At 32.1% G+C, this 13,204-nt stretch overlaps 1 protein-coding gene across 3 annotated transcripts in view; it reads left to right on the top strand.

Annotated features, from left to right (window-relative positions):
* Window positions 1-13,204, top strand: part of LOC126836499 (cytokine receptor-like) — an 81,272-nt gene that overhangs the window by 19,748 nt on the left and 48,320 nt on the right. The window lies entirely within an intron of this gene.

Here is a 13,204-nt window from a genome sequence, read left to right as displayed (position 1 = left end):
CATTCAAATTCCACCGTCGATGGAGAGGGGGTAGAGTTGCAAAAACCTGGTATGTTAAATTTAAGTCATGCTTAAAGTGTTGAAAAAAAAATTTACAAAATACCTATTATCGTTCCTACTCAGCAAGACTTGGCGGATAAGAATAGACTTGTACGGTTATTTTTTTGTATATGTTGCTACTTTGTGATGGTCATCCGAAAAAATGAATTTCAACAAAAAATCCCTCGCTATTCAAGCCGCTTAAAAATCCTATATAGGTATTTAATATTTTTGCATTATCAAACTGTGTACCTGAGCAATGATATTTTCTATGTAAAAATAAAATAGCAACACTAAAAAGATAAACTTATTTTGTATTTCGCGCATTTGTATAAACCAGCTAAATGCAACTTTTGAAAATTTATGAAAATTTTCACATACAACAATTGATCATTTCTTCAGATTTTCAAACCAACCGAGATTTTCCCAACACAGTTGTAATATTATGTAAGTTTCTACACGGTTATTTATTTTAATAAGATTATATGTCAGTACACTACACGGTGCAGTGGTGTACAATCAATATTATATTATAATATGCAATATTTCATGCTTGTACTGTAAAAAATGCATATAGGTATACCTATATGCATTTATATAAAAAACGAAAAAAAAATAAATACAAAATGAATACCAAAAAAAATAAAATTATATATTATGACATTTTACAAAGTATATGTACATAGTTTGTGTTTTTTTAGTTATAATCAGATATTTTTAATTTGTAAAGGTGCATTTTTTTGCTGATTTTGTGTGTTAGGTATTTGCAATTTTATATGTAAGTGTTTGTTCGGACAAGTTTGATAATTTATATTATTTTAAATAAATATGTACCTGCATTTAAAATATGCGGATATTGGCTCACTCGGCTGAGAACAAAGGAATTTTTAAAAAAAAATTATTAGAGACTTGCAAAGATATCAGTGTAGTCGCATGAATAAGTATTAATTATCATTGTACAATCTCCTTATGTCAATCATCATATTTAAATGATAATTTTGTTTTTATCTAGTCATGAGCTATCCGTTTACATTTATAATCTGTCTGTGGTAAAAAAGGTTCAATTAAAATCCAATATTATATCGTTTTATATCATCTACCTACTTAATGCTTATCTTATTTTTATCACCGTGTAGGAACAATAATAATAATAATGATATTTATTTCCACATTTTATTAAACAAAAAAAAAAAACACAAATGATTTTAGACAATATCCCGTTTACCTAATCTCGACGCCTTCGAGAAAGTGTAACGTTTAATGATTATCATTATTACCATTATCGACCGACACCGTTAAGTAGATTAGAACATACAACCGTTTCGAATGTTATACATTATAATATTATCGATTTTAATTTGTCTTAAATATATTATAATAAAGATAAACGACCCGAGAAGATTCCCAAACGGTTTTGTGTGTGCTGAGAACGTGCGCGTTTGTAAAAAAAGATAATTATCATTTATCCAGTTATAATTTTACACAATAATCGATAGCTCTTGTAGATAAAAATTAATATATAGTTTTTACAATTGCTTGCTTCTCACATAAGAAGAAAAAACTGTACTTACATTACGATGATTAGAGACTTTTCCAAAAATGGGGTTTTGTCGACATTTTCTACTTAATTTTCTTTAGTTCGTTATCGGTCAAAGACGTAGTAAACTCAACCGCGGTCGCGGTTAGTTTTTTTGTAAGCTATATTTAAATTACAACCCACAATTTTGACTAGTTAGAATTCCTTAACAAATAAAAAAATAATAAAACGTTTGGAATTATTCAAATTATATTCGTCTACGGTTATTATCAAAAACGAACAATTCGGTTTTCTCACGAATACTCGGAACCGTCTTGGAATTTTCACTTTACAACGTCTTTGACCGATTTTGAACAGCGTTCCCAACAACGAAAGGAATTCCTGAACACTGTAGTTTTGTTTGTTACTTCAATTTTAATTTTCTTACAAGAGTCTGTTTTTTTGTTAATTTCGAAAAGTAAGTATCCTTGTTTAGATCACTTTTACAGACTCTTGGGGGGGGGGGGGAGGAGATGATTTTGCAGGTTAATATTATATCATCGATAAAATTATTTCAAAGAGGTTTTTCTCATTTTAATATTTTTATGTTAACCATACAAACAGCTTGACTATATTTCACACTTAAAAAAAAAAAACAACAGTATATTTTAAAATCATCTCATTTCCTTCTTAAAGGAACTTTTCCTTTGTGTGTGCTCGATTAAAAGGGGTTTTTTTTTTAGGAGAAACAAAACTGTTTATAACTAGTTACTGATAAATATATAATATTATTATGTATTTAAAAAAGAAATCACCAAAGGGAAAGGCTAATTTGAGAAAATAATTTAGTGTATAAAAAAAAATCGTCTTGTTGATATAATTTAATTTTTGTACTAAAAAAACAGTTCTGACAACGATAGAATAAATTCACTAACTAATCAGGGGTGCCAAATTAATTCCGAAATAAATTTACATTTTTTTTCCTTTTTAAAGCGCATTAATCATTTACACCCTTTGTAAAATGAAAAAAAAAATATGCTAATCGTTTCTTCTTGAAGATTTTTCATTATCTTGTATTGTGTATAAATATTTATTATAATATTTTTTGGAGAAAAAAAACGTATCGATGGAAACAAAAACTATGTACTTACCTACATTTTTTCCTCTTTTTTTTTTTTAATTGATAGGGGTTATTAAAAAAAAACGAAAACCGGGAAAGGGATGAAATGCTCCCTTGGTCTTGAATTTCCGCCCTTATAAAACAGTTTTAATAAAACAACAAACCCTAATTAAAACATTAGCGAACCGCGTCAGCTGTATAATCTACTTAAAAATGCCTTTTTTTTAAACGTATGACTTTTCCACAAAAATATAGACCTATTTATTTATTCAATTTTTTTTTTTTATACCTTTTTTTAGAATTTTTCAATCTCCAAAACGGTTTTATTTTGCGGTAGAATTTAAATTGTACCTGCACACAACGAATTGTCCCTTTGCCCCCTGGCCCGTTTACACATTACACAGCTGATGGATTTGTAGGTTTTCTCTTGTCCTTTTTTTTGTGTGTGTGTAGGGTATAAAAAAAAACCCAAACTATTACATATGTCAATCGTGTGTGTTAAACTCGTAGGTAATAAAAAAAAAGAAGAAAAAAACCTTTTTACCCACATAGGTTTAAAAGCGGCTTGTATGATAAATACAAATGCTGAAACGCACTATATTGTTTGAATATAATCAAATATCCGACTTAATGTATTTTGTTTTAATTCGATCAAATACGAATATTATCCTTAAAAAATATTACAACATTAGTTGCACAATTATTTGTGGCCTGATCCAGAGAATGCCGGGTTAAAAAAATACATTTAAAACAAAAGGAAAAATACAACAATTTATTAGAGTTTGATATATTCTTTATCTGTTGAAGGAGTAGGTCATAGGTGCACATAGCACATCATTTGGATAAAACCAAAATATTCATATTCATATTCATATGCCATTATTCCAGGAAGACTTGTTAAACCTTGAACTCGGCGGGAAACGTTCAACGCGTTTCTATTTTTAGTATTTTCATGGAAATAATAAATCTCAAAGGAGTAGAGTTCATTCTTGTAATTATTATATTATGTGTGTATTTAACCGATCCGACAGAATAGAAGATTGTACCTGACAAATGACCCCGTTGGCTTTATCAAAGTGTGGTGTTTATTTTTGAAATTTAAGTACAAGTAGATCCTTGTAGACTGTATAACATTTAATATTTTCAATAAATTGAGTAGATCTCTTATCATGGTAAATAATTGTAGGCTATTGTTGTTGTTGGTACCAAAAACTGTGATGATTATAATATTGATTTTGGGCTGGGAAATTTGTAATAAATTCCTTTTCGAAAGTTTAAGACTTCTGATAAGCATAGTATAAAATATGTATTATAGCTTGCACACAGAGACATATTGTACTCCTTCGTTTAAGTCGCTCGACATTTGACCGAACCGCTTAAGATAGGATTAGAATATCATTTAACGTTTGTTTGGCTTTTGGTGTGTAACTCAACCGACTGCTGCTGTGCCTTGTTTGTAATTTACACACTCACATAAACCTGCTTTCATTGATAACTTGACCTTGACCCAAGCTTAAAATCAATTTTTTTCAAATTAACTGGTTTTTTTTAGAGGAAAATTGTATAATCAAAACAAAAACGTTTATATTTAATTAGGTAATTGGAATATTTACAATATGTGAATTTGGTCTTGTGAAAAAAAACACATTTTATATAATTATAAATATGGACCATTTCCATTTCCAGAACACAAGTTTTCAAATTCAGAGTTCAGAGTTTATTTTTTTACAAATTTTCAAATAGAATTATGTATTATTAGAAATAAAACAAAATCAAAATTTAGTATGCTGTGCATAGCAGTAGGTGTAATAAGTTTTTTTTATTTATTAAACACAACACTTAGGTTGGGGGGGGGTTAGCTTAGGTTAACCGGTCTCTGTATTTTTCTCTAGTTTAGCTGATGTAAGTCCAGAAAATGGTGTTCACTTTTTATTTCATATTTTGTGTGTATAAAAGTAAATTGGGGTCACTTTCCAAATTGTACGCGACAAATTTTAATGTAATTTTTTACCATCTCAATTCGTTTGAAGAATAAAAATGAAATCGCATTGTTTTAAGACTAATTGTTATCCAATGAGAATGTGCACACATTTTGCACTCCAGCAAAAAGGTTGCCCCTCCCCTTGAGAAAACCATCTTCCCTCTTGGAATTGTCAATTTAAAATTATTTTTTTATTTTTATTAAGAAGGATATTAAATCCATTCACAATATTTCATAGTATGTCTAATATTTAACAGTGTAATTTACTTGTGATCTAATTAAAATATGATAGCAATAATTACAACAACAATGATATGCTTAAACAATACCCAACATATCACACTAGTTATATAATAATAATAATATTTTAAAATAATACCATATACGGATATCAACAATTTACAATAAATTACTGTCACAATATTAAGGAAAGAAATCTGTAATAGTGTTCACTAAGTATCAACTTGTTATTTAAGATGGTCACATTGGGAATGTAACATATCATTTTTCTTGTGTTGTTTATGACTTATGAGAGATATAAAATAATTGTAATCATTATTTCTAGTATTTTCTGCTTTTTAATTTTTACACTGATCTCGCTTAATAAATTAGAGTCATATACTTAATTATTTAATAGAGTTTATGGTAAAATGTTTTTAGAGCTTTATCGACTTCTGAAACTTAAACGGTAACTTATATTATATTTTTAAATTAATAAAAGTTTGCTGAATATTTTGACTGGTCCATAAGCAGTTTGAATAAATAGTTTTAAAACTTAAATAACATTAAAAGAGCATTTATCCAAAATTGGTTGTCAAATTTTTCAGCAAGTTATTTTTAATTTAAAAAGCTAATTAAATATTGCAACGTTGCCATTTAAATGAAAAGAAACACTACACAATTGCAATTATTTTTACAGTGAACAAGCATCATTTTAGGGCAACCGGGTGATTCAGAGCAGTGTCATACCTGTTTATATATATATTTATATTCTAATATTATATATTTTTATAAGGACAATTTTGTACGAAAATAACACGGCCCGTGTAAGGAATATAATATTAAAATATTATATTCCTCGTGGCACATTTTATATAAAAAAAAAAAAATAAATAATAAAATCGACTGCGGTCTAGTCTAGACGTTGAAGAGACGATGAGTGAGCGGGGAATGGTAAGAAGGGCATGGGAGAGGGAGAAATATTCACACACACAGTAATCTCGAATAAGAATATTATCTATTTATCTTGGTAGCTGAACTGAGTCACACACACACACACCACACACAGAGTTAAGTATAATACAAAATTATTATATATGTATTTACATATATAAATAGATTATATTATTATACACAACAACGTGTGTGTGTACTGTGTGGTTAGTGTGTGTTATTATTATTATTATTATATATACACGGTCAGGAGCAGCGAGTGGTTCGCAAAGACGCGGTTTTTTTTTCTTTTCTTGTTAAGACGCGGTGGCGGGCCGCGGGGGGACGATGGCGCGACGGTGTCGGTGACGGCGGGACGGGCGGCGGTCCGCGGGACGATCGGTGGTCTGGCGGCGGCACTTCTGAGAAACGCGGTACGCCGCGCGCTGACGGACGACGCGGCCGACCGTCGGTGTGCTGGCCCGCCGCCGCCGTCGTAAAAATCACGGCGGCCGCCCGTGGCGCCGCACATGGCCGGATAGCCGCGCGCGCGATCCGGCAACGTCGCAATGAAAAAAAAAAAATACACATAATATAATATAATATGTATACGTATATAATATATATACAATATATTGTTGTATCGACGGTCAGTGGATCGGCGGCGGTCGGTGTCCGCGAGCCGCCGCCGAGGAAGACAACGGCCGGCCGCCGATACGATGCGATATTTAGGGTGGTGTCCAGAGTGCTCGGATATATAAAAGTAGGGGGGGCGTTTTTTTACCCCTGAAAAAAATACCCCTCATAAAAATCCACGGGTGGTGCAAACTACTACTTAGCCTAACCTAACCGACTATGTTTAAAATTTAAGGGTAGTTTAACAATACTGAAATAATTATAAGTTTAAACTTGAATTCAAGTATAGTTGGTGCAAACGGCTGTTGGCACTAATTTTAAATTCAATTGTTACACATTTTTTTGTTCCAATTTGGAACATTTTTTTTTTGATATAATATGTATGGTTAGAAAGGAAAATTTTTTATTTAAAATTGTGTACATGTATTATATTATATATTGACTCAATTAGGGAGGTCCCTATTGAGTGTCTGCAAAAACTAGCAACCTCCACCCATAGTGTATTTTCTCATAAAACCCTTTCATTAAATATACACAAGGCGATTCATTAAGAATACAACGTTAATTTTCTCTTGAATAAATGCAATTTTGTAGTTTTTTTCTTTTTGGGGAGACATTGGACAATATTGAAAAAAAGGCAATTATTTTAAGAGAAAACGAGTGTCTTAGCCTTAAAGAATCGCCCTGCAGAATTAAAAAAAAAATATTTGCTAAATTTTCATTTTGATTTCTAAAAAGAGTGCACGCTTTGAATTAAAAGTATTAGTTATGTATTCATGAGATATCCAATTAAAATACATGTGATTATTGTTAAGATTGCCTGCTTTAACTTGGTATTGGTTAAAAGTTATTTCATATCTGTACTGACCAAACGCATTACAATTAATTGATTTTCTGTTTTCACAAACTTGTAAGAACCACGTCGATTTAACACTTAAGTCTACACACAAAAATAAATCAAAATGCATTACAAAATGGTTTTTGGCGGTTTTGACTACAGTTTTATTAGGGCCATACACTAGGATAAATAGGACTAAACATTATAACCTACTCCAATTGTCCGTCAAGGTGGTGGTTAAGCACAGAAAAATCGACACCCCGTTCATCCTTACACCGATTAAGGCGGCGGCGGCACGTGATTCGAGTTTAAATCTTCCCGGTGAGAGAGAGGGTGTTTTTTTTTGTTTTTGAATGGTCCGCATTGATGTGATGAGGGGTTGTTTTGTAGTAAGTAGTATGTGCACTGGCAACAGGTCGGCCCATGCCCGCGGATGGCGACCAGATGATGACCCGAGAGAGCAACAGGTTTCGCTTTTGTGAATATTATAGAATTTTACTCATATAACAGAGAACACAGCCCTTCTGGACACAGACATCACAACCACCACCGTGTGTGTGTCTTAAGGTTAGGTCTAACAGTGTCCAGTGTCAGCACCCTTGGCACATATGGACTCGACCTAAAACCCTAGGCGGGCACACATGGATGGATTCCTCCACCTTTAGTCACAAACGCTTTACTATTAAAACAACAGTGTGCTATTCGATGCCTGTAACCATATTGTATACATGTGGTATTCGTCCCGGACACGTGTGCTACCCGAATAATAATGATAAAAACATGGCGGTGGACTTATATCATGTCACTCTGTTGTTGTCATGTTCCAAGACGGTAGGTAACCGTGTCCAGACTTTAAACTAACATAAAAAAAACCTTGACCCCCAAGCTGTTCACTTGTTGTACCGAAAATATAATACTTTTTTCCACACTCGGTTTGACATAATATTTTGGAAAAACCCAATCGCTAATTCAAAATCCTTGGACGAGGCACAAGCAAAAATAGATGTAAGCAGAAGGGTCGGTTTCAGTGTAAACAAAAAATAGTGTAATGTATAGGTTTAACATTATAGTGGAGTAGCCTTAAGAAAATGTGTGATAAGTAACTTCCCCAGAGGGCTAGTAGTACAAATGTTAAAAAATTTATGTTTATTAAAAAAAAAAACCAATTTTTTTTTAAACAGCGAGTATGACTAATAAATAATAATTGCTTCGTGTAAACTTCTGTTTGCGTTGCATCAGTCAATATTATCGCCGTTAGATAACTGATAAAATAATAATACTATGATTGTCTCGCCCATTCTACTATTTTCATAATCAAGTTTTCATACTTCATAATAGTTATAACTATTTTTAAGTATTGAATTGGCCCAATAATAATATCAAACAGTTTCCAAATATATAATTACTATACGATGAACGGTTTTTTTTTTGTAAATTCTTGGGACTTATTACATTATAGTTTTGCGGTTAGGTACGCCCATAATATGATGTACACACCTTTTTACCGGAAACCGTGTAGATAATATTTTTTAACACAATACAATACTCTGTAGAAAATCGTTGACAAATTTACAACAACTGGGAACTTGTCGGTTTCGGTTGTTGGGACTTACTCACATTATCGTCCGATCCGGGCACGTGCTTGAACCTCGAAACTATACTTAAACGCCACTTGTGTAATAATATTTATATATTTTATGCTCGTTAGGTAACAACAGTGTGTGTGTTTGCGGTCGTCTTGTCAGCCGGCGAACCTTCTTCCCACCTATCCCCCGGGAAAGGCAGGGATTATAATATATTAATATGGCACACGAGCTGGCTCAAAAGTACTTATTTTTTGTATACCACCTTTGATGCAAAATAGTGTATACAGTGATATATAATAACAATATGTAAAGTGTTTATACTACCCGTCCTCCTCCCCTTGCCGCGTCTTACAAGCGTTTAAGAGTGTTGTTCAACCGCCTCCTTTTCGTTTGCCATTGTAACAAATCGCACAATACAATATTATTACATTTTGTTTGTGTGTATGATGTTTGTTAACCAGTATGAGGTTGGCACGTGCCGAGAGAGGGCTTTTACATTATTACCGCGTTGATGTAATGAAAATATAATAATAATTAAAATTGTTTATAAATAAAAGCAGCCCGCTCGACGTGGTGGGCGATACACGTGGATGACGATGCACATTTTTTGTTATACGGTTCAACATGATATTACATTGTGGTTGTTTGGTTAACAACTAATAAACATTTTGTGCGTGGGTCATGTGTGCTATTAATAATAGTTGAGTGTAATAAAGACTTTGACCAGCTCTGTACATAATATTATTATGCGTTGTCTATCGTTGGCTAAGGTTGTATGTGTTGTTGTTATAAATATATTAGTAGTTATACCTAATAAAATAATATTAAACCATAAGTTTAAAAACCTTTTACTAAGTGTGTTTAACCTAACCTCGCTGCTTATGAAACCTAACCTAACCTAAACCGACACACTGCCCTTTTTTAATTATACATTTACCAACTGTAGGGAAATGGTTAACCTAACCTTACCTGACCTAACCACCGTGGTGGTTTATTATCATTGTTTAATCTATAAAAACGTTATCAAACATATTTTGCATATTTATTATTGTACCCAAAGTTGTCGGATACATTTTTTTTTTTTACATTTTAATATCGATCATTTGTTTTTCTTACGTTTATATTACAGTTAGGTAAACTTTTGTCTGACGAGCAACAAAGTTTTTGTCCCCAAAAAGCGAATGGGTTTAATTTAGCGAAAAATTACCATAGCACTTTAATTAACAAACGCAGATGTTTGGTTTTTTTAAATTTAAATTGGCACTTTTAGACCCCAGGAGTACAGTTATTGCCAAAAGGAAAAAAAATAATTAAGTTTGATGTAGTTTTATTAGACCTAAAAATATTAATATATATTGTGTTTCTTTTGGCAACAGCCCAGTCGTGTGTGGTGGTGGTTGATTTTGTTATTATTGCTCGATAAATTCAGCAAGGCTGGGCAAGTGGGCATTGACTAGTCAACACTAATTAGGTTAAAACGTTTTTTTTTTTATATTTTTATATTTACCAATTTTCGACGACACTTAACATTAAACGTCGCGATAATAATGTATTTTCCATGTTGACTAGTCAGTATTTTTTTTTTTGTTGGAAAACTCGCCCAGACTTGTGTTAAAAATAAATAACTTAACTTACATTATAGGATTAAGTCGAAAAACTCCCAATTAGTTGTGTGGTGTGTGCGTTTGTATAACTTAAAATTTTTATATGCTTAATGAATATGAATAACCGTTTTCCTCTTGTGTGTGTGTGTGTGGTAATATGAGTGATAAGTTATTATAAAATTTGTGTTATCTTCGTTTTTTTTTTTTTTTTACCAGGAAACGTCCGTTCGCCGAAATCATATATATTAAATTTTTTTTTCTGCTTTTTCTTACAAATAACTAATGGCCGGTTATCAGTGTTTCGCACAGTTATTGTTCGACGTCGTCAGTGTTGTACCGAGTATTGATATTTCATATATATATATATATAATTTTTCTCCCTCTAAATACAATATAATTTATTACACGGGCAAACGTTATTGCCGACGGCTATTGCCCTGGGAATAACCGCTGCCGGTCTCTCTCGGCAGTCGAGGTGATAAGGAAACTGTGGAAAACCCATAAGTAACAACTTATTGTCGGTGGTGAGCTTAAGGGGGGGGGGGCGAAAAAATAAGAATAACAGTAGTAAATCAATTTTCTATTTACATTCAAATCCGTATTGATTTTGGTATTAATTTTCATTTTTTTTATCGATAATTGTATTTGTTTTTAATTTTAATATTCATTTTATGTTAAGAGGGCGTCGCACCGGTGATTTTCAGTGGTATAAACATGTTTAAGCAGACTGAAAATAACTTGCTTAATTTTGGTTTTAGAGTTAAAGCAAGCACCCATTATAAAATTAAAAGAAAACAATATTCCGGAGGGCAAGACGGGGTGCGTTTTTTTAAAAAAATTAATTTTTTGGAAAGTTACAGTCATTTAAAAATGTTAAAATAGACGTTATTTCTAAACTATGTATTGAGCGTTATACTTAGAATAATGAAAAAAACGCACCGTCTTGCCCTCCCAAATATTGTTCTCTTTTAATTTTATAATAGGTGCTTTTACTCTAAATCCAAAATTAAGCGAGTTATTATCAGTCTGCTTAAACAAGTTGAGATGAAAAAACATTTTTTAAATCGCTTTCAAGGATGCTGTGATTGTCCAAAAAATAAATCAATTACCAAAATAGAGTCCTAGTTATTGATCTAATAATTAAACATCACAGTTTAACCTTTAAATTAAGATTTTGTAAAAAATTGCCTATACTTTACTCCTTATAAATGGGCGGTGCGACGCCCTCTTAATATATTAGCATTTTGTATTGGCTTTGATATTTAACGTTCATATTTGTATTTATATTAATATATTGGTATCGGTTTTCATATAATATCTGTACAGATATTTGTAATAACCACACCGTACACCACACAGTATGTGTACACAGTTGGCATAATTAAACGGTATATTATGAAATGTGTAACCACACACACCCACATGGGTAATACAATATTTTAATTCCGCTGTTTGTTTTGTACACTACCATGTTTGATTAGCTCTCGTCCACGGTCTCCTTTCGATAAGACCAATTTCAGCACTACTCTGTATAATAATTACAAACATCCAACTCCACTCGAGTGTAGTTTAGTAGTAAGTAGGCCTTTGTTTTACACCAGAAAATTATTATAACCGTGTATAAAATTACCGCAGTCTCTTTGAATTTGGTCGTTAATAGCGTATAACTCCTTTGCACACTTGACCTTAGTAGTTTGAGCGCGTTAACTGTAGTATAAACTTTTAAGGTTTATTAATATTCACTATTTAATAGTTACCCGAAGTTAACGACGATGCTTACGGGTCAACGTGCTCCTTAGTTTGGTTTTGTTTTTCAACACAATAAGAAATAATCGTAAAATATGATAATTAGTTTAGTGTTTGTACATTAAAAAAAAAAAAAAAACTATAAGGGTTTGAATGTAAAAACAAATAACCGTAGGCATTGGTAGTACCCCATACAAACGTTTTACCCACAAATTATTGACATTTTTGTATTTTAGTCATTTTGCCGTTACAATGTGTGATACATTACCAAAATAATAAAAAAAAAAATAATATTTTTAGTCTTCTAATCAATTTGTATTGTACGTTTTTCTAAAAATCGATATCAGGTCTAAATGGTTGAGATTAAATTAATTTGACAAATGGTTTTGTTTCAATTGCACTGCTGTTCGTCGTTATTTTTCCAATACAAGACTGCTATTTTGATGTCCAAGTTAGTGTAGTTAGGTTGTGTTGAATAAAAAATGAATTCATCGCATGTACCGTTTGATTTTTACAGCGTTGTTATTGTTATCCTGTGCTTGTGTTTGTGCTGTGTTTTGTTGTTGGAATCAAATTGCAATATTGTTAACATTTGTGACCCCCCCCCCTTACATTGTGGTGCTAGAAAGAGAAAACCCTCGCACATAGTATAAAAACCACCCCGGGAATATATGTATTTCAATGTTTGCCCCGTTGAGTGTTATTTGAAAGATTCGGAATTCCAAACGAAGAAATCCTCTAAACCATAGACCGAAACAAATATTGCAAAACCAATTAGGTTTTGCAATATTTGCATGGTGTTTGTTTTTGTTGTGGACGTTTCCAGCACATTGTTGTATTCGTCGTAATGCGCACTTGTTGCGTGTTGGCAGTTTAGATTATGACTTTTGCTTAGCAGCTGTAGTGACTCTGAAAAGATTTACTATTTGATTTGTCTAAATAAAAGCCTAAAGCTTAGAAAAATTAACCTGAAAATGGTCGAACTA

Source organism: Adelges cooleyi, unplaced genomic scaffold (genome assembly GCF_023614345.1).
Source record: "Adelges cooleyi isolate 19-005CV unplaced genomic scaffold, UGA_ACOO_1.1 ACOO_flye_CR_arks_rails_tigmint_CR_PRNA_247, whole genome shotgun sequence".
In the NCBI taxonomy this organism is placed as follows: Eukaryota; Metazoa; Arthropoda; class Insecta; order Hemiptera; family Adelgidae; genus Adelges; species Adelges cooleyi.
This window is presented reverse-complemented; position numbering and strand designations above follow the sequence as displayed.